This window comes from Protopterus annectens, chromosome 12.part0 (genome assembly GCF_019279795.1).
Source record: "Protopterus annectens isolate FY-2018-M chromosome 12.part0, PAN1.0, whole genome shotgun sequence".
Classification (NCBI taxonomy): domain Eukaryota; kingdom Metazoa; phylum Chordata; order Ceratodontiformes; family Protopteridae; genus Protopterus; species Protopterus annectens.
Genome location: NC_056746.1, coordinates 429,197,245 through 429,219,779, shown reverse-complemented (window position 1 = coordinate 429,219,779; position 22,535 = coordinate 429,197,245).

Below are 22,535 nucleotides of genomic sequence, written 5' to 3'. Positions count from 1 at the left end.
GTAAGGGAGTTAGTGAGAATGTCAGGTAGGTGTGTTTGAATGGATGAGTGGTTGAGTTTGATTGTGTGTGTGTGTGTGTGTGTGTGTGTGTGTGTGTGTGTGTGTGTGAATGTGCAGGTGGGAGGGATGGGGTGGCTGTCATATTTCCATACACCTCTAGATTAATGAGAAAAGTCTGCAGGAATGGGTCGGGGGCCAATGGCCACCAGGGAGAACTACAACATGGTCAGGAAGACCACTAGCATTAGGGAGAAAGTACAATTGTGTAAGCTGAACTTGCCCTAACAGTAGATATTTAAATGACCGCTGCTACAGTAGCTTTAGCTATATGGGGTAAACGTCCAGCTTCCAAAGCTTCAGATCACCTTCCACGCACATCCAAACTGTCAAGCAGCTTAAGCTGAGCTGACTAAAAGTGAAGTTTGGGTGCAAAGCCCTTCATAGCTTTCCTTCCAACAGATAGGAGGGAGGCTGAGCTCTGAAAGGACACTTCTAGGAACAGCAACAAATAGATATCCACAAGCCAGCAGACAAGGGGGTGGGAGGGGCTATTGTAGAAGTGATCATTCAAACATCTACTGTTATAGTAAGTTCAACTTACACAACTATATTATGTTTATTACATTGATCACTGTTGCAGCAGCCTTAGTTTATGGGTAGATTGCCTTAGCTAACTACATTTGGGAGGTGGAAAAAGAAGAGTCCAGTAGCCCCTGGAGAAAGGTCTGAGCAAAGCTTGAACTGGACCTTGAGAAGGAATCGAGCTTATACTTCTTTGTAAAAGTATGTACAGGAGGACCAAGCAGTAGCTTCTAGAATACTTCTAGAATTCAATCATTTCCAAAAAGCCATAGATGAAGCCAAGGCCCTGGAAGAGTGGGCATTGACCTGCCTGGAATAGTTTTGCTATGGTGAGTATAACAAAAGTTAATAACCTTAGACAACCATTTGGAAAAAGTCTGTTTTGACATAGGTAGTCCCTTATTCTTACCTTCACAAGAAATTAATAATTGAGATCCAAAGATCTGAAAGATTTAATTCTGTCAAGATAGTACCCAAGTTGTTTGCGGACATGCAAGGTATGGAATACCCTTTCTCCTTCATTTTAGGTACAGGAAAGAAACTGGGGAGATGGATAGTTTGGCTTAAAGTAAACACAGACATCACTTTAGGCATAAAAGAAGGATTAGTTCTCAAAGAAACCCTGTCCCTATGGAAAATGAGATAGGGCTGACTCACCATAAGAGCTTGCAATTAGATAACCCTTCTTGCAGAGATCAGAACAATCAGTAAAATGTTTTTTTATGTTAAGAACTTCAAGTCAGCCAGATTAGCTGGTTTAAATGGAGCAAGTGTTAGCTTCTCTAACACAAAATTAAAATCCCAATGTGGGGCGACTGGTTTTCAGTTCCAATGAAGGCAAATTGCCGAGGTACCAGAACGAATGGATTATTAAATGGAGCTACAATCATCCTAGTGTTGGTTTCCTTCCTTCTTGCTTTGAGCAAGTTCATTAATACCCTATCATCTATTAACTGGAACCTCCTAAAAATCCTTCCCTTAGATGATGCTGTAAATGAATTCCTGAATATCCTGACTAGCCCTGCACCTGCTGGAAGGAAGAGACTAAAAACAAATAATGCAATGTGGCTATCCAAAAAGAGTAGAATGCTAATGTAGGATAAAGAAAAAGCATGGAAAGAATGGCAAACATATAAAACACCACAGTACCTCAAAAAATTCAGAATGCTTCGCAATTGTACTAAAAAGCAAATTAATGAAGACAAAGAATATATACCATAACATCTTCAAGAATAACAGTAAACACAACCCTAACAAATTCTAGATAGCCATTAAAGAAATCTTGCATCCTGGCCATAAATTCAACCCTAACCCCTCTCCCAATAACTCATCACTTGAAACCACAATAAAATTCAAATCTTATTTCATGGGTAGTATAGCATCTCTAGCCACTGATTTCCCAGCATCTAATCCTAACCTTGCCCAGCAGCCATGTATTAGCATATCTACGTTCACCTTCAAACCTATGCCCACATCCTGCATAAAACTACACTTAAACTTAAATTATGTTGTACTTCAGCTGGCTATCTTCCAAGCAAGTACCTTAAAACAGCAGCCGATAGCATTGTCTTCCCTGTGTCAATCCTTATAAATATGTTAATCCAGGAATTCCATATTTCCATTCTCTGGAAGAAGCCACACAAATATCCTTCTGCACAGAGAAGGAAATTCAATAGATATAACTAACTTTAGACTTATAGCAATCTTATGCCCCTCTCCAAAATACTTGAAAAATGTATTCAAAAATCTTCCCATAGTACCAACACTGCATTTCTAACCTATATAGATACTATCAATAAAGCTAGAGACAGTAGCAAACTAGCCTCCTCCTTATTCTAGACTCAGCTAAAGCCTTCTACACAGTTTGTTACAGCAAATTTTTACTTCAAATGTCCTCATTAGGTCACTCGCCCACTCTTCCATGGCTCATACGTTTTCTGTCTAATTAGGGTTGCCACCTTTCATTGAGGCTAAAAGTGGAGTAAGGCCACACCCCTTGCATCACCAGTATTCACGCCCATCCCCACCCTTTCTCCAGCCCACACTCCACCCATTTTGTGATGTAATCGGGTGAGGAACGCCCTCTTTCCCCATTCCTAATGCCTGCTTTTGGCTGATTTGCTATGCTTTTCTGTAAAAAAACACAGTAAATCAGCTGATTTACAAACTATGATAGTCTGTTTCCTTTTTTAAAACAGAATACCAGAGTATGTACAGTGTTTTCCTGACTGCTGGAGAATCAATTTGATTTCCGGATAGTCCGGAAAAAAACAGAGGGGTGGCAACCCTATGTCTAATAGGCATCAGTCAGTAAAATGGCACTTCACCCTCTCTCCTAATCTCCCAGTCACACAAGACTCTATCCTTGGTACACTCCTCTAACATTCTCATCAACACTCTCCACACATCCATACCACAGGCCTCCCTAATACAGTATGCAGATAACTCAACAATGATTTGCACATCTGACAATACGGCACACCTCCAAAAGAATTCTCAGGAAGCTTTAACAGCAACTGAAACATGGCTTTTCAACTCACAACTCATGCTCAGTCCTACAAAAAAATAGTACTTTTTTCCAAATCCCACTCCCAAGAAAAAATAAAATTTAAAGTCCACTCTCCTGATAATACAACCATTGAATAAGTTACTTCTCATAGCAAATGATTAGGGATGGCAGTGGATGATAATCTTAAATTTGACCTTCATATGCAAAAGTGCATAATAAAAACTCATCAAAACTAAAGATGCTTTACAGAGCCAAAAACCTTCTCACCAGCACAACTATAGCTACACTTGCCACCACATATCTCTTCACCACAGTTCTTTATGGTACTTTCATCCTTACTAGCCTTCAGGCATCACAAAAATCACAACTTAAACAATGCTGTAATAATTTTGCTAAATTTGCAGCAAATACCCCTTTCAGAACCCACCACTGTACAGCACTAAAAACTCTAAACTGGTTAGAACTACCCCACCAACTAACATATAGACATTTCTTACCATCTATAAAATTATCCAGAATCCATCTGATTGTCCAGCACTAAATAACATTCTACACAACTATGTTCCCAGTCATTCATTATGTTCCAGTGTCCAAAAACTTCTATCTGTCCACAAACCTATCAAATTTGCTGGACATTGTTAGTACTTATATCACGTTGCTAAGGCTTGAAGTCCTTATCTGTATCCATCAGGTCAATACCCTCCCTACACATCCTTCAAAACCATTCTGAAAAACTTCCTAGCCAAAAGTAGGTTCTGTTCTTGCTCAGCACCAGGATAAACTATATCCCTAAATGTTAACAAATACCCATGCATACCTTACTCTCCCTTCTTTACTCACTTCTCTCACTTACTTTTAATTCCTCTACAAACTGGATAAATTTCAATAACTATTAAATAATTGTCATGTATCTTACATCTATTTTTAACCAATGTTTTCACATTATGTCTAATTTGGTATAATTAAACTGTAGTTGTTTTTTGTATTATTTTTAAAGACTGTAAAATTGTTGTTCTTAAAATGTTTTGTAATACTTTAGAACTTTTCTCCCCAGGCCTCCTCTGAAAATGGGTTCTTACCCAGCCTGACTTTCCCGGTAATCAAATGTCAATAAATAATAAATAAATATATAAATAATAGCAACTCACACAAATATTGTAAAACCAGAGAATATGACCTGAATGAGTGCTGGGTTGGTGGTCAGCGCCAACTAGAAAACAATTTCCAATTGTTAATATATGATTGCCTAGTAGCAGGATTTCTTGCTTCCATTAATACCTGCCACACATCCTCAGTAAACAGATGCCTAAAAGGAATTAAAATCCTATCATCCAGGCAGTCAACTGAAGACGATTGTTTTTTTTTTTTCAATAATTTGTATTTTCGTTTTTACATTTGCAAAAAACATAACAATTCCATATTCACAAAATGACAATATTTGCATGTTATACATTGTGGATAAAGTAGAAACATGTAGGTCATACAACATACCCAATTACAATATATACAAAGATGCTTTCCCAATTAATTTCATTAGTCTAAGAACAGCACATACAAAAATTATTCTACGTCCATAGTTAAGCTGTGTACTCGTGGGAATACTTCCAATTCATGTAAGATATGGTGTACCTGATGCTTTATGCTAATAAGATGTTATAGGACTGTTCCCAGATTGATCGGGCTTTCATAATTTTGTTTCTTTTGTCCAATACTATTTTATGTGCTAATAGATGTTTAATAGCAAATTTCTTGAATTCCTTCCAAGAGATACTTACAGGATCTAACCATATGCGAGCTATATATAGCTTCATTAATAAGAAAATCATTATAAGTAGGTTAGCTTATTTTCCTGAGATGTTGGCTGGGAGGATGTGTAAAAGAGCAAATTCCCATGTTAGTGTTGATGCTTGGTACCCCATTTTTTGCAGATGTAACTTAAGGGAATTCCAAAGCTTAAAAACACATTTACAACTCCAGACTATATGTATTAGATCTGCAATCTGGTCTTTACAGTGTGGACAGTATGGGGACTTAGTTGCATTGAATTTGTGAAGAATTGCTGGGGTGAAATAAGCGTTATTAGTAATAATGAGTTGCGTGTAAGAGAGTTTTCTAAGTGGAATAGTTTTCAATATTAAGTTGATTGCCTTTTCTATTTGCTGGTCATCCATATCAAGTTTTAATTTTCTCCAATAATTAGAGAAGAGAAGAGAAGGTCTTTCTGGAATTTGATTTCCCCTATCATTTTGTATGAGTTCGTTATTCTTTTCCTTGACATTAACATAGTCTTCCAAAGTAGGGTACAGTTTTCAATGTCACTTTCGAGTATGGTAAGGTTTTGGAGGTAACTGGAACACATCTCTTTGATTTGTCTTAAAATTATTATACATGCTTTAGGTAAGTTTAGATTACTTCTTAATTCATGAATTGTGCTACTGAGGAATGGGTAGATATCTTGGATTCTCTTATGCTTTAACCGAGGGAAGGAGTCTAGGTTTAGCATCTTGTTATTTATTTTTAAGTTAGGATTTTTATGGAGGGGTTGCAGTATTAACATAGCTTGTCCAAGGTTTAAGGAGTGAAAAAGATTTTGTGTTATATTTATAGAATGTTTTAGCGGTTCTATTATGTTATAGGGTTGTAAATCTTTTTTTGTTTACGAAGGGAAGCGCTTTGGGATTGATGTCTAGTGTTTTTATATACCTATAGTATATTGTTACCCTGGCCGGTGAACCAATCTTTGCTGAGGGGTCGTACTCTGCTATTCTCAGGATTCTATTAGTGTTGATAATACAGTAGCAGGTTTTGAAATCTGGCAAGTTCAGACCCCCTTTGTTCTTGGGAAGTGTTAGTTTTTGATAGGAGATTCGGGTCTTTTAAGGTTCCCATACAAATTTTGCTAGAAAGGTAAGAATTTGTTTGAAGAATTTATTATGTATAGTTATCTGAGATGTCATAAATAGATATATTAATCTAGGTAGTATGCTTGTTTTAATTATTGATACTTTAGACAAAAATGGCAGCTTAAGGTTATTCCATCTTGTACAATCTTGTGTTATATTTTGCCATTTAAGAGTTACGTTATGTTGGTAGAATTCCTTGTTATTCTGAAAGAAAGTAATCCCCAGGTATTTGGTTTCTTCTTTTATTTTTATTTTGTCTAAGAGAGGTATTAGGGAGACGAGTCTATGTAGCCTTAAGGGGAATATATTAGTTTTATTAAGGTTTAATTTGTAGTTAGACATGTATGAGAATTGTTCAATTGTGTTTATTATTTTGGTCATGTCTGAGCTTGGTGTAGTAAAGTATATGTTTAAATTGTCTGTAAATGCTGAAAGATAAACTTTGAAGTTATGTATTGAGGGGGATTATGTTATGCATTTTGTTTAATATATAGGAATAGGGGTTCTAGGTATAGGTTGAAAAGAAAGGGTGGTAGTGGGCAGTCTTGTCTTGTTCCATTTTTTATCGAAATTCTGTTTGACCAGGTTTTGTTTATATATAGGGATGTATATGGATTACTATAGAGAATTTGAATGATCTGTATAAAATTTTTAGGTATGTCAAAGTGAGGTAATGTTTGCAGCAAGAATCCAAAATTGACCCTATCAAAAGCCATCTACTACCATTGTGAAGATGTTGGTATTTCTCTAATTTACAAAGGATATTAATGCTTCTAATGTTAGCGTGTTGTCACTGGTCTATCTACGTGGTGTAAACCCAGATTGTTCTGGAGAAATTATTTTCTCTATCAGATTTTTAACTTTATTTGCACATACTGAGGTCAGAATCTTGGTGTCTATATTTAGAAGAGAGATGGGTCTATAGCTATCTGGATTTTTAGGGTCCACTTGGTCTTTTAATATAAAAATAGTTATAGAGGCATTAAGGTGAATATCATGTATGTTGTTATTTATTATATAGTTCAGCACGTGGTATAATAATTTGGTAAGTAGTGGACTAAATGATTTATAAAATTCTGAGGTAAGACCATCTGGTCCTGGGGCCTTGTGTGGTTTTAGATGTTTAATTGTTGTGGTTATGTCGTTAATGGAAATGAGCTCTGTTAGTTTTTTTTTTGTTGATCTAAATCTAGTTTAGGGAATTTTAGTTTTTGAAGAAAAAGATCCTTATCCTCCTTCGAGGTTTGTAGAATTTGCTCTCCATATGCTTGAGTATATATTTGTTCAAATACTTTGATAATTTCCTCATTTCATGTACAGTTTTTCCCTTGGTAATTTACTTCTGTTATAATTGAGGTGGATTTTTGTTGAGCGATAATTCTGGCCAGTGCTCTGGAAGGAATTTGGGCTACTTCTGTGTAATTAGCCAACTGTCTTGTCTCATAAAAAGATAAATTTCTGTTCTTGAACATACATAGGTCTCTTTGTAGTTTTAGGAGGTCCATTTCCATTTGATTATTAGGGTAACATCAATTGTCTCTCACGTTGTTCAATTTTCTCCTTTATTTTATGTTCCTCTTTCAGACGGATTTTTTTTTTTTTATAATATGCAGCTTTGTTAATGAAAGTTCCTCTGATTTGTGTTTTGATCATCGCCCATTCTATATCCATTGGTGTTTGGGAATCAACTGAAGATGATTGATGTTGGGGTGTATCAAACACCCTTGTTCTTGTGTGAGTAGATACAGTCTATGAGGAAACGTGATAATTGCCTCAGGCCATTTCCAAAAGAAGGACCACGGTTGCCTGGGCTAGAAGGGAGACACCATAATGATCTTGGGGAATTCAGAACGAGATGGACTGGAATTAGTTAAGTACTTAGCCGCAATTGGATCAACTAAAGCTATAGTTGCTGTGTCATTTTTGGGAATAGCATATTAAAATTTAAGACTAAGGGACTTAGACATCCTATGTGCCTTTTCAGAAACAGCTGGCTGACTAATAGGAAAATTGCAGGAGGTAAGAAACACATCTTCTAAAGCATACAGGACAGGAGGAATGGGTGTGGGTTCTGGAAAATTATTCTGTAACAGTTTATAGTACTTTCTGAAGGACTGAGAATCCTCAGTGTTCTCCCACTGAAAACCCTGACACATTCTAGTAATACTCTGAGAGGAAGACAAACCCCCACAGGGGGAGTCAAAAAACTGAGCTCTCCTCTGAGTCTAAATCAGAAATCTGAGGACAAAACCCTGATTATGTCCCTGCATTTTTCTGTTCAGATTCAGAATACTGAAATCTCTTCAGGAAAAGAGGAATTCCTCTTTCTTTTACCAGAAACTACTTTACAAGAAGAATCAATAGCCCGAATTAAACAATGAGCCAGACCCAGTAAACTAATACTATCCAAATAAATTTGAGGAGTAGATACATGCTTGGCTTTCTGTTTTTGACAAGAAAAATGGGGCCAACCATGATACTAATGGTAGCATCTGCTTCCCTAGGGATGGGCACATCATTCTGACACAACAGGGAAACCTTCCCTATTCCTTCTCACAAGACTGACAAGAGTGGCTCTCCCTTGCCCACTGAAGGGACCTTAACAGCTGCAGAGGACACAGCTAAACCCTGGTGCATAGCGACTATAAGGGTTACACCAGAGGGATCCAGGGTAAAAGATGAGTGATCTGAGGTACAACAAATGGCCACAGCAGATTCACCTATATGTGGCTGAGGTAAATTGCTAGTGTATTGTGGTGGCAAAGCCTGTTTGCTTAATTTTTTTATTTTTGTGGCTGTAAGAAGGACCAACCATGGGACTGGTAGTCTGTTCCATGGTCAAGCCTAAAATGGTGCCGCTTTACTGTAGAAGAGGAGCACCAGTTTGGTAAACACTAGCAGTCCACAAAAGTTACTTTTTTGACAGAAACAATACAGAAAGCACTTTAAAACGTTATGTCTGCCCCACTAAAGGAAAACACAATTTCTCCACAGAAAATAATTTTTCAGTTACTTTACACTACTTTTATACTGACATGAAAAAATGAGTGCTCTTTTAAAAAATACATTACAGTCTGGAGACAGTCTGTTAAAATAAAACACTCCTAGATTAAAAATAACTTAAAATAACTTTCTTGAATAGAAAAGTAAAAAAAAACATCAACAAAATTAAGAAAACTGAAGTTTTTCCCCAAAGGGAACGTATCTGCCCAGCAAAGGAAAGTACAAGCTGACCTTTGATCTTCAGAAGGCTCAGACAAGCATACCCTTTGGCGGTAGTAAAGCTCCAAAGGACTTCATGCTTAAACTTCTCGTTTAGTCAGCTCACCTCGAGCTGCTTGACATTTTGGGTACATGGAAGGTGCCCTGAAGCTTTGAAAGCTGACCAGCTGTTATCTCCTTGGCAGGATGTAACCCCATATAATACAACTATGGCTACTGCAGCAGTGATCAATATGACGAACATCTACAAGTATGTTGGTGTGTGGAATAACAGCCACCAGGGAGAACTACAAGTATGTGGGTCGCATTGAACACTAGCCATCAGGAAGAACTCTAAATTTTGTGCCGTAATGGTACTTACTCATTCTGGGGAAACGGGAGAACCCTTAGATACGCAGAAGAACTCTTCATTTTGTGCTTTAATGACATTTACTTGTACTAGGACCAGGAGGGGAAACCCTAACCACCAGGGAGAACTCTTCTATGTGACTTAACTGCACGTACATGTGAAGTGGGTCAGGGTGAATGTCAAACACCAGGAATGAACCCCCTTGTACTGAAATGGCACTAACACATAATGGAAAAGGAGGGAACACTAGATACCACAGATATTGTATATAGCATATCTTATATGCACTTACTTAAAAATATTTAAAACATGTTGCTGGGAACCACTTGATGCCAGGGAAAATATTAATTAGTGTGAAGGCACTATAAGAGAAGCAAACTTTGCATCCTTGTCCCAGTAAATCTTGACGCTAACCCACAGTACTATTGAGTAAATCAGGCATTAGTCAATGCCTGAAAGAGTTTGAGATGCACAGGGGGGACAGGAAACAGTAGGCTTATCTCTCAAGTTCGTAGTGCAGGACAGAACAAAAACAGGGATGGATTTAAATTATACTTCCTACAAATTGAAAAAGGTGCAGTCTAACAGCTTCTGTACTACCCTGAACTTACTGAAGGATATGAAACGTGAAACTCTATTGTTTGGCATTAATGACTTACTTAAATCATTCATGATTTATCGAAGCTGGAGAAAGGAGGCATCATAGATGTTCTGCCAACACAGGGACAGACATGAAGTACATTTTGTGTGTGTCTGATGTGTGTACTGTGTGTGGGGGACTCAATGAGGGGGATGCCTGTGCTAATACAATGCAATGGCCAACACACTGACTACCGCAGGAAGTACTGATCTGCATTTTGTTGTAGTTAACTTGATTTGAATACATGCAAATTAGCCCATAATGAAATCTTTCTTCACTGCAGCTAATGTGTCTCTGAATCAGGAAAAAAATACAATGTAGTAATAGGGCCTTTCTACCATGGGTCACTGCATATACAACATTTCTGAAAACTTTCATATCAACTGTATAACTTAAGTCTGTCACAAGCCATAGTAAAATCAAGTATTACCACATTAATAATGGTAACATTATTTCAACAGTCCTCAGGACATGTCCATCATACTGGAGAACCCTCAGCATGAATGAAATATATATCCAATGCATTATAAAATTTTATGGGAAAGTACTGATGTGGTTCTTCATTATAGCTATGTATAGGATTTATTTTTTGTAAAATATACAAAGATGGCTGTGACAAGTTCTGTCTCAAAATGATGTACATAAATTAAAGATATTCGGTTTTGACATAAATAGTTGTAAATTGTATTAATATTTTTCTTTCTTAGAATAACAAACTTCTTAAAAACAAAAAAAAAAACAGATGTCAGTCTCTTTACTCTATTACTTTATCTAGTGTTAGCCTTTCATTTTAAAAGGCAGGTAACTGATGTAATTTCATTCAATCCTGCCCATTTAGATTAATCCAATTCTGCAGCTGGATATTCTCCCTGGTGACAGTGTGCCCTATAACTAGATTTAAGCCTATAGTTTGTAAAGAAAAACGAGTGACCTCATACATTCAGCGCCCCCCCCCCCCCAAAACTGAAAGTGCTCTCCTTAACATCCTTCCAGTGGATCGTGCTGCTACAGCTTTTATTATAACATTGACAGGACACTATTCTACTTTACAAGTGAATAAAAACGAGTGACCTCATAACATTCAGCATCTGCCCCCTCAAAACTGAAAGTGCTCTCCTGGACATCCTTCCAGTGGATCGTGCTGCTACGGCTTTTATTATAACATTGACAGGCCATTACTCTACTTTACAAGTGAATGTAGGTACCTCTTTCATGGTGAACGTGCTCCTAAACTTTTAGATTTATAAGCTACTTAGTACTTTACAAGTACTGACAAAATAGCTGAATATAGCATCCTAGCACTCACTAAGCCAGGGGCAACATCTACATATGACCCTCTTGTAGCCACCCTCATTCTTTCAGATTAACAGACTTCCCTCCAATGACTCCCTTCAATACTTCTTGAAGTTTTGTGACTCTGTTCCTCAGAAGTGTATTTGGACCCAGGGATTATAATTCCCTAACAAAAGGATCATTTTGACCCTCTAACTTACTACCAGGCATTTCCTTTGGACTTTCACAGACTAGTACATGAAATTCTTATTTGACTTTCAAAAGCTAATGCAAGTACTTTCCTTAATTCGTCTTTATTGTAAAGCCATCCTATACTATTTGTCCTCTATTCCTAACTTACCTGCTTAGTGTCTACACTGATACTGATTGCTTTTTAGGAACCCACCTTACCTGTTGCTCTCGGTGCAACCCCGCTCCATTCGCCCCTCGCTACCGCTCGGGCTCACTCAGCTCCCCTACCCTGCCCCCATTTCCCACACACCCCCACTACTCTTAGATTTATATCTAACCTCTCCACCTACCTGACCTACACCAATCACTCTCTAGCGAACACCTCATCATCAAGCAATCCCCTTATCCCCACAAACACATACTCCTCCCACTAACATGACACACTCACACTATCACAAGCCAATTACCGTGCACACAGTCTATCTCACCATCCTCTCTCCTAGCATCAACACACTACCTTACCTCCTACCAAACAAAACTTAATGGCATCTTAACTACCCCTTCAAAACATACTTCCACACCTCCCACCCATCACTACAGCCTACATATATCCCCAAGTAGTCACCACCACATTATTCTCCCACCTCCCTCAGGAAGACTCCTCACAATCTCTACCAAATCGCTTACTACAAATAGATACATAGCCATTCTAACCAAACTCTTAAACCATATTAGCCGTCAACTGATCCTAGCTGGAGACATACACCCCAACCCAGGGCCAAACCCTTGCACAAGTACTCCCATCTATTCCATTTCTCTCACCCAAGCAATATCCCATCTCTAGACCAAAATATAGCCGTCTACTAATTAGCTTAAATTTCAGAAGCATAAATAAAGTGCTCCTACTCCATGCTTTGATATCCACATATTCTCCCGATTTACTATCCTTAACTGAAACATGGTTAAAACCCACAACACCAGACAGCGAGTTCCTCCCACCTGGGAACAACATATTACGAAAAGATAGACTATCCAAAAAAGGGGGTGGGGTAGCATTACTTTACAAAAACAACCTAAAAATGTGTACTGTTAATCCTCCAATCCCTTCCCTCAGTACTTTTGAACTTCTCCTAGCCAAACTCAAACTTAGCAACAAAAAATCAATCAATGTTATCACTGGCTATATACCACCAGGTAACAATATTCCCTCCCTAGAATCCCGCCATACACTGGGTTAATCAAAATCTTCCTCAAGAAGCCATCATCCTAGGTGACTTTAATATTGACTGGAACACTTGCTCAACCACTAACCCCACCAACCATATTAATCTCTACAGCTTCTTCCAAGTCATTCAATCTAGCACTAGGCTAGGAAATGCTAAAAATTCGAACTAAAATACCATAATTGGAACATACTAAAAGAAGTACCCCTAGAAGAAGTTGTAATCCAATTCAACAACACTTTTCTAAAAATCCTAGATGCCCATGCCCCACCTCGTACCACAAAACTCAAAATAAATAGTGCCCCCTAGATCACCAAAGAGACTAAAAATAAGATTTCTCAAAGGAATAGAGCTTGGCATCACTGGAAAGCCAGAAAGACTATAGCAACTAGAGAACAATTCCAAAAACTTAGAAACGAAACCAAAAAAACTACTCTCCAGGATAAAAAGATATATTTCCTACATCTACAAAACAGGCACCAAAACAACCCCAAAAAGTTCTGGGCAGGAATAAATAAACTACTTTACCCCGGCAAACCCTCCACCCCATTGCCAACCTCCACAGGCGAAATCACCGACATACCTGAATCATTCAACAAATACTTCATAGAAACCATCTCTAAACTAGTTCAACAACCCACTACTACTACTACTACCAATATCCCCAAACCTGCAATCAGTCCCCAAACTACCTTCCAATTCCAACCCATCCCTACCAATTATGTCAAACAATTACTATCGAAACTTAAACCTACTACCCTAGCAGCGAAAGGCATCCCAGCAATCCAGTTGGCTGCTAATAAACGTTCCTACCCAATCTCTATTCTACTTAACAGATCTATATCAGAAAGCACCATCCCACCAATCTAGAAAACCTCCTACATCATAACTATTGCCTTTCTGTCCCCGCTAAAAAATATTCTTGAAAAATGTGTACATTATCAACTTATGCCATACCTACTTAATAATAAACTTCTCTCTCCTACACAGCATGGATTCCGCCCTGTCCACAGTATAACCACAGCCCTTCTTTCCTTTACAAACCTCATCAACCAAAACAGGTACTTAGGTAAACTAACATCTGCCGTATTCTTGGACCTGTCAAAAGCCTTCAATATGGTCAACCATCCCAAGCTACTCCACTCCCTTACTAATCTTGGCATTAGTGATCACGCATTAGCCTGGTTTCAAAACTATCTACATGGTAGACAACAAGCAGTTCGATGGGACAACAACCTATCCTCACTGCTGCCTATTACCACAGGAGTCTCACAAGGATCCATTCTGGGACCCCTTCCATTCTCCATCTTCATTAATGTCCACAGCATATGCCAACATGCAACTGTTATACAATATGATGATGACTCAACATTAGTCTGCTCAGCCAACGACCCACATGAACTCCTCTCCATTACCCAAAAAGCCTTCCAAATTACAGAAACCTGGTTTCTTAACAAAAACCTACTACTTAATCCCAAAAACACTAAACTGTTGCTATTTAAACCAAACAAGTCTATCTCAATGCCCAAAACATTCAATATTGTGCCCAGCGATGGGACCATCTTCTCTCCAGACACTCATACTAAACTGCTAGGAGTGACCATTGACAACAACCTCAAGTTTGATCTACATATAAATCAAACTATTAAAAACATTCACAAAAAACTGGGCAGTCTTTATAAAAACAAACCATTTCTAACCCAAATTGCTAGAATAACCATACCTCAAACCCACCTCCTCTCCACACTATTCTACTCCACTCCCATCCTCACCAACCTACCCAAAACTGAAATGGCCAAGCTTAACATCTGCTACAATCAAATTGCCAAATTTGCTACCGGTGCCCCCCCACCGTGCCCACCACTGTCATTCACTAAATCAACTTAACTGGCTTGAATTCCCAAATCTCCTCTCATTCCATCAGCTTTCTTTCACCCAGAAACTCTCCTACTACTTCCTGAAAAAAACAGCACTATCTAATCTACTTAAACTACAAACTAATACCAGACAACTTCGCTCTAGTGATAAAAGACTACTCAAGGTGACCAAAAGCAATAACACAGCAGGTGACTCCCTCTTCCCTAACTACATCGGTAAAATTTGGAACTCATTACCTTCTGCTATTACCTCAGCCAACTCAATGGTTACATTCAAAAAGCTACTAAAAGAACACCTAAAACTCGCATGGCTATGCCCTTGCTACTCACCAGATAGACCCATATCATACACAACCTCTGACTCACTCTCATGCTCCTTTTCACTTCTATTCCTTCAAGAAGAATTGTGACGCCTCACCTGCGAACACCCACACCAACAGTCAGCAATTATACAAATTCCAACTTAAACCCAAGCAAATTTCACAAAACTAACCCTAACATCCACTCCCAACCCCCTTTTACTTACATTTGACTCAATCAATGTTATTACTGGAAACCAGTACATTCTAAGTACTGCTTTACTGTAACAAACTATGGAAGTTTGTTAAAACTTGTGACTACCAATGAATATTGTACTTTGTAACTTTAAAACTATGGAATCTTGTTAAACCATGTATTTTCCTATGAATACTTGCTTGCTATGTAGAAATCTCATAGTTGTTTGTTCTTAATCTGTGGAGCTTTTCTCCCCGGGCCTCCACTGAAAATGGACATGTATCCAGTCGGACTCTCCCGGACAATAAATGTAAAATAAATAAATAAAATAAAATAATTGCCAATCTAATTTCCTTTTTTATAAAGATAGGGACCATGAGCCACCCCTCGGATTTTTTCCAACTTTTTCTAATACAGTGAATTTAAACTCGTTGTCTCAGTACTCATTAATATACTTGCATAATACATTGGCCATTTTATTATTCCTCATTTTGTAAGTGTGTTTGCAGATTCAGTTTTTAAACTTGTATTCCATTTTACTCACATAAAAACAAGAATATTTCTGGCAAAATGCAACATATACAATCACAGCAGTTTCACAATTATATTGTCCTTTAACCATAAAGGTCCTTTTATTAACAGAAGAACATTCCCTTGTAAGTATAAACTTACAGAACCTATAGAAACCACATTTATTCATTTTCCCATTATAAATTTTCAAAGGATTTTTAAAGTTAACTTCTTTTCTAACTACTACTGTAGCCCCCCACACACTTTCTCCCTCCCATTCTTTTCTTCCAATAAGATAGAACAATTTTTCATAATAATACTCTTAATAATTTCACTATCCAAAGAAAAGGCAGTGATAAAAGCGCTCAGAGTTCTTAAACTGTTGTTCTGCTATCATTTCATTCTCTGTCTAACATTCATTCTCTTTACTCAGAATCCGTGTAAAGTGCCTCCTATTACTTTTACTAATAACTTTGTTCATCAGATTTTCTACTATCAGTCCTGGATACCCTCCCTTCATGAACATACTCATAAAATTAGTGCAATCTTCTAAAAAGTGATCATCAACTGTAATCATCCTTGCTGATTTTATAAACTGACCTTTTATTACCGCTCTTCTCTGGATCACAGGATGGCAACTGCTGAAATGTAGTAGTGAGTTAGAGTAAGTGGTGTTTCAAAATAATTTTGAGATATATCTATAGTTCTGCTCATCCTTCTCCAACTGAACTTCCAAATAGGCTATATTCTTTTCAGCCATCATGGGTGAATTTTAAGAAGTTAGTGGCCCCATTAATATAAGTCAAAAAATCTGGAATATTTTCTTCTTGTCCCTTCTAGACAATTAGGATATCATCTAGATATCGCACATATAACCTGCAAGTATTCAGGAATTCGGTCTTAAATAAGTGTTTATGTTCCCACATTAACATCATTATATCCACTACCAAGGAACCACATGGGGACCCCATTGCTGCCGCGTTCTTTTGGAGAAAGTACTGCTCATCAAAATAAATACAGTTATATTTAAGTATAATTTCTAATAGTTCTTCAAATAAATTAATTTTATCTCGCATTTCCCCTTTCATCAAAAGATATTCCGTAAACCATTCCAGGCCTATTTGATGCAAAATAACCATGTAAAGGTCCTTAACATCAATAGTTATTAAAATGTCATCACTATGATATTCTAAGTTGTTACATTTATTCAAAAAAATCCCAAGAGTCTCTGCATAGATGATGTTCCCCTTGAATGTACTTTTTTAACTTCACATCCAAGAATTTAGCCAAAGGGTGCGTGATTGAGTTATGTGCGCCCACTATCAGGTGCATGGGGGGAAATACCCATTGATTAATAATGAGAAAAATGAATAAATGTGGTTTCTGAAGGTTCTGTAAGTTTATACTTACAGGGGACATGTTTTCTGTTAATAAAAGGACCTTTATGTTTAAGGGAAGATATAATTGTGAAATCACTGGGATTGTATATGTTGCACTTTGCCAGAAATGTTCCTGTTTTTGTGTGGGCAAAACGGAACATAAGATTAAAAATAAAATCTATGAACACGTTTACGAAATAAGGAATAATAAAATGTCAAATGCATTGTGCAAGCATATTAGTGAGTATCCATCAGTTTGTTGAAATTCAGTGTATTAGGAAAAATGCACAACAAAATCTGAGGGGTTGCCCATGGTCCCCATTTTTGGAAAAAAGGGAATCATATTGGCAGTTAGAACTGGATTCATTTAAATGGCCAAGTTTGAACGAAATTACATCAATTACCTGCCTTTTAAAATTAATGGCTAACACTAGATAAAATAAGAGTGTATTTACATATACACATATATAGATAAAAAAGGGTTTTTATTCACCTTTTTACAGTTTGGCCATTTGTTTTTATAAACTTGGGTAGGCACGGTACAGTTTGCATAAGTCTGTTCTTAATTCTAGAATGCTGTAATTTAACAACGTGCTCTTTAAATTCTGTGAATCTATTTAATTAACTACATCATGGAACTTAATTCTTGATTTAAAAAATGGGAAGTTTCTTTCTCTGAATTTATTCTGAAAAACTCTTGGTATGTGAGAGGATGAAAGTGCTTATTTTTTTTTGATTAAGTCAAGCTTTGGCAAAATAATTAGGCTACTACTAAATCATATGGAATTTTAAGACATTAAATTACTGATAGGCATCTGTTTTATATTTGAGAAAATGACTACGTATCACATTTCTAACATCTTTGGAAATGCCATCTCTCAAACATTTCTGATAGCTCTAATCACCAGAATTAATGTCTAAGACAGATATACTACATTACTGTATAGTTTTTAGTACGGTAGTTAAGTATTCTAAATATGTATCAGCATTTAACCAATTAAAAGTTTTTACAGTGCAAATGTCATCATTTTAATGATCATAGCAATGCAGGCACTATTGTCAAGCTGAATCTGGTCTGGACTGATAAAATGAAACTACTGCTGATACTTAACACTATTTAAATGATATTTGTGTTGTTTCATAGTAATGTCTTTCGGCTTTTCCCGGTTAGGGGTCGCCACAGCGGAACTCTGGTCCACTCATGATTAGCAGTGGATTTTTACGGTGCCGAGTTGCCAGCCCAACGCCCAACCTTCAAGGAAGGTACACCCATTCACGCACACACCAACTTGCATGTCTTTAAAGTCACTCGACCGCGGGGAGGACATGCAGACTCCACACAGAAGGAGCTCCAGCCGAGAATCAAATGGGAGAACCTCTTGCTGTGAGGCGACAACGCTAACCTCTGCACCACCGCGGCTTCATATTCAGTGAATAAATTTTAAAAAGTTTCAAAATTTAATTTTCTAATTACCAGGAAACCTCTTAAATATTTACAACATTGTCAGGACTTTACTTATCATCATCACCTATCTGTATGCCTGCATATGTGTTACTTGATACATGGTTTTATAACTGCTATGCATCAAGTCACCATACATATCAGAAAGACGTTACTTGATACAGGGTGACTAAAATAATTCCTATATGTCAAATCACTGTACATAACAGAAAGACTGTTTCTACTCATCGTACTAGTGCTCATTAATTTCTCTAATAAGAAAAGGAACGATTTAGAGAACAATCACAGAAATCTTGTCAATTACTTTGCTGACACACAAATGATAAAAAAAAATGATTCAGAGAACAGACATACAAACCATTCTGTACCTCTCAAATGGTACACATTAAGAGATGCTTCACTCATTTTAGCTCACAAGAACCTTCAGTACCCTCAGGAAAACAGGGAGAAGTAATTCTACACACTACACAGTGATGTAGTCCAGTCGTCTGTGGTTCGATTCCTTCAAGTTCCATTGCCTAACTGTATGAGCAAATCACTTAACTAGACAGCATTCCTGGGCTAAGAATGAAAAAGGAAATGTTAGTTAAAAAATACAAACACATACATTCATGATCTATCTTGGTTAACAAATACAAACACATACATATTTATTAAGTTTTTCGAAATGGGTCATAAGTTATACTGTTATGTGGTCTATGAACACTACAGGCAATAGTGTGATGCATTTTATTTGTTTTACCCTTTTTTTCATACTTGATCATGAGTCACACATCACTTAGGCTTTAAAACTTCAGCTTGGCAAGCTAAGAACTTGGTTATATTCAACTGGACGTATAAGAGAATTTAAGTACCTTTTTATGCACTTTTTTTTTTTAAAAATACAGTATTTAAATTGATTTAAACTGTGTATGAAGGAGTGTTGAAGGAATTTTTAACTGGTTATTCTGCTCTTCAGTAACTTGAACTAAAAGCTAGTGTTGGCTGAATTTTGTTATTTGCTAGTAATTACAGGTGTGGGGGTAGCCACATTCATTGATTTCCTGTCCTTGCATATTTAAACTGGTGCATGTGAAATAATTCCTGCTTTAAAACTTCAGCTTGGCAAGCTAAGAACTTGGTTAAATTCAACTGGACGTATAAGAGAATTTAAGTACCTTTTTATGCACTTTTTTTTTTAAAAATACAGTATTTAAATTGATTTAAACTGTGTATGAAGGAGTGTTGAAGGAATTTTTAACTGGTTATTCTGCTCTTCAGTAACTTGAACTAAAAGCTAGTGTTGGCTGAATTTTGTTATTTGCTAGTAATTACAGGTGTGGGGGTAGCCACATTCATTGATTTCCTGTCCTTGCATATTTAAACTGGTGCATGTGAAATAATTCCTGCTTTAAAACTTCAGCTTGGCAAGCTAAGAACTTGGTTATATTCAACTGGACGTATAAGAGAATTTAAGTACCTTTTTATGCACTTTTTTTTAAAAAAAATACAGTATTTAAATTGATTTAAACTGTGTATGAAGGAGTGTTGAAGGAATTTTTAACTGGTTATTCTGCTCTTCAGTAACTTGAACTAAAAGCTAGTGTTGGCTGAATTTTGTTATTTGCTAGTAATTACAGGTGTGGGGGTAGCCACATTCATTGATTTCCTGTCCTTGCATATTTAAACTGGTGCATGTGAAATAATTCCTGCTTTAAAACTTCAGCTTGGCAAGCTAAGAACTTGGTTATATTCAACTGGACGTATAAGAGAATTTAAGTACCTTTTTATGCACTTTTTTTAAAAAAAATACAGTATTTAAATTGATTTAAACTGTGTATGAAGGAGTGTTGAAGGAATTTTTAACTGGTTATTCTGCTCTTCAGTAACTTGAACTAAAAGCTAGTGTTGGCTGAATTTTGTTATTTGCTAGTAATTACAGGTGTGGGGGTAGCCACATTCATTGATTTCCTGTCCTTGCATATTTAAACTGGTGCATGTGAAATAATTCCTGCTTTAAAACTTCAGCTTGGCAAGCTAAGAACTTGGTTATATTCAACTGGACGATAAGAGAATTTAAGTACCTTTTTATGCACTTTTTTTTTTAAAAATACAGTATTTAAATTGATTTAAACTGTGTATGAAGGAGTGTTGAAGGAATTTTTAACTGGTTATTCTGCTCTTCAGTAACTTGAACTAAAAGCTAGTGTTGGCTGAATTTTGTTATTTGCTAGTAATTACAGGTGTGGGGGTAGCCACATTCATTGATTTCCTGTCCTTGCATATTTAAACTGGTGCATGTGAAATAATTCCTGCTTTAAAACTTCAGCTTGGCAAGCTAAGAACTTGGTTATATTCAACTGGACGTATAAGAGAATTTAAGTACCTTTTATGCACTTTTTTTTAAAAATACAGTATTTAAATTGATTTAAACTGTGTATGAAGGAGTGTTGAAGGAATTTTTAACTGGTTATTCTGCTCTTCAGTAACTTGAACTAAAAGCTAGTGTTGGCTGAATTTTGTTATTTGCTAGTAATTACAGGTGTGGGGGTAGCCACATTCATTGATTTCCTGTCCTTGCATATTTAAACTGGTGCATGTGAAATAATTCCTGCTTTAAAACTTCAGCTTGGCAAGCTAAGAACTTGGTTATATTCAACTGGACGAAAAAGAGAATTTAAGTACCTTTTTATGCACTTTTTTTTAAAAAAAATACAGTATTTAAATTGATTTAAACTGTGTATGAAGGAGTGTTGAAGGAATTTTTAACTGGTTATTCTGCTCTTCAGTAACTTGAACTAAAAGCTAGTGTTGGCTGAATTTTGTTATTTGCTAGTAATTACAGGTGTGGGGGTAGCCACATTCATTGATTTCCTGTCCTTGCATATTTAAACTGGTGCATGTGAAATAATTCCTGCTTTAAAACTTCAGCTTGGCAAGCTAAGAACTTGGTTATATTCAACTGGACGTATAAGAGAATTTAAGTACCTTTTTATGCACTTTTTTTTTTTAAAAATACAGTATTTAAATTGATTTAAACTGTGTATGAAGGAGTGTTGAAGGAATTTTTAACTGGTTATTCTGCTCTTCAGTAACTTGAACTAAAAGCTAGTGTTGGCTGAATTTTGTTATTTGCTAGTAATTACAGGTGTGGGGGTAGCCACATTCATTGATTTCCTGTCCTTGCATATTTAAACTGGTGCATGTGAAATAATTCCTGCTTTAAAACTTCAGCTTGGCAAGCTAAGAACTTGGTTATATTCAACTGGACGTATAAGAGAATTTAAGTACCTTTTTATGCACTTTTTTTTAAAACATACAGTATTTAAATTGATTTAAACTGTGTATGAAGGAGTGTTGAAGGAATTTTTAACTGGTTATTCTGCTCTTCAGTAACTTGAACTAAAAGCTAGTGTTGGCTGAATTTTGTTATTTGCTAGTAATTACAGGTGTGGGGGTAGCCACATTCATTGATTTCCTGTCCTTGCATATTTAAACTGGTGCATGTGAAATAATTCCTGCTTTAAAACTTCAGCTTGGCAAGCTAAGAACTTGGTTATATTCAACTGGACGTATAAGAGAATTTAAGTACCTTTTATGCACTTTTTTTTAAAAATACAGTATTTAAATTGATTTAAACTGTGTATGAAGGAGTGTTGAAGGAATTTTTAACTGGTTATTCTGCTCTTCAGTAACTTGAACTAAAAGCTAGTGTTGGCTGAATTTTGTTATTTGCTAGTAATTACAGGTGTGGGGGTAGCCACATTCATTGATTTCCTGTCCTTGCATATTTAAACTGGTGCATGTGAAATAATTCCTGCTTTAAAACTTCAGCTTGGCAAGCTAAGAACTTGGTTATATTCAACTGGACGCATAAGAGAATTTAAGTACCTTTTTATGCACTTTTCTTTAAAAAATACAGTATTTAAATTGATTTAAAC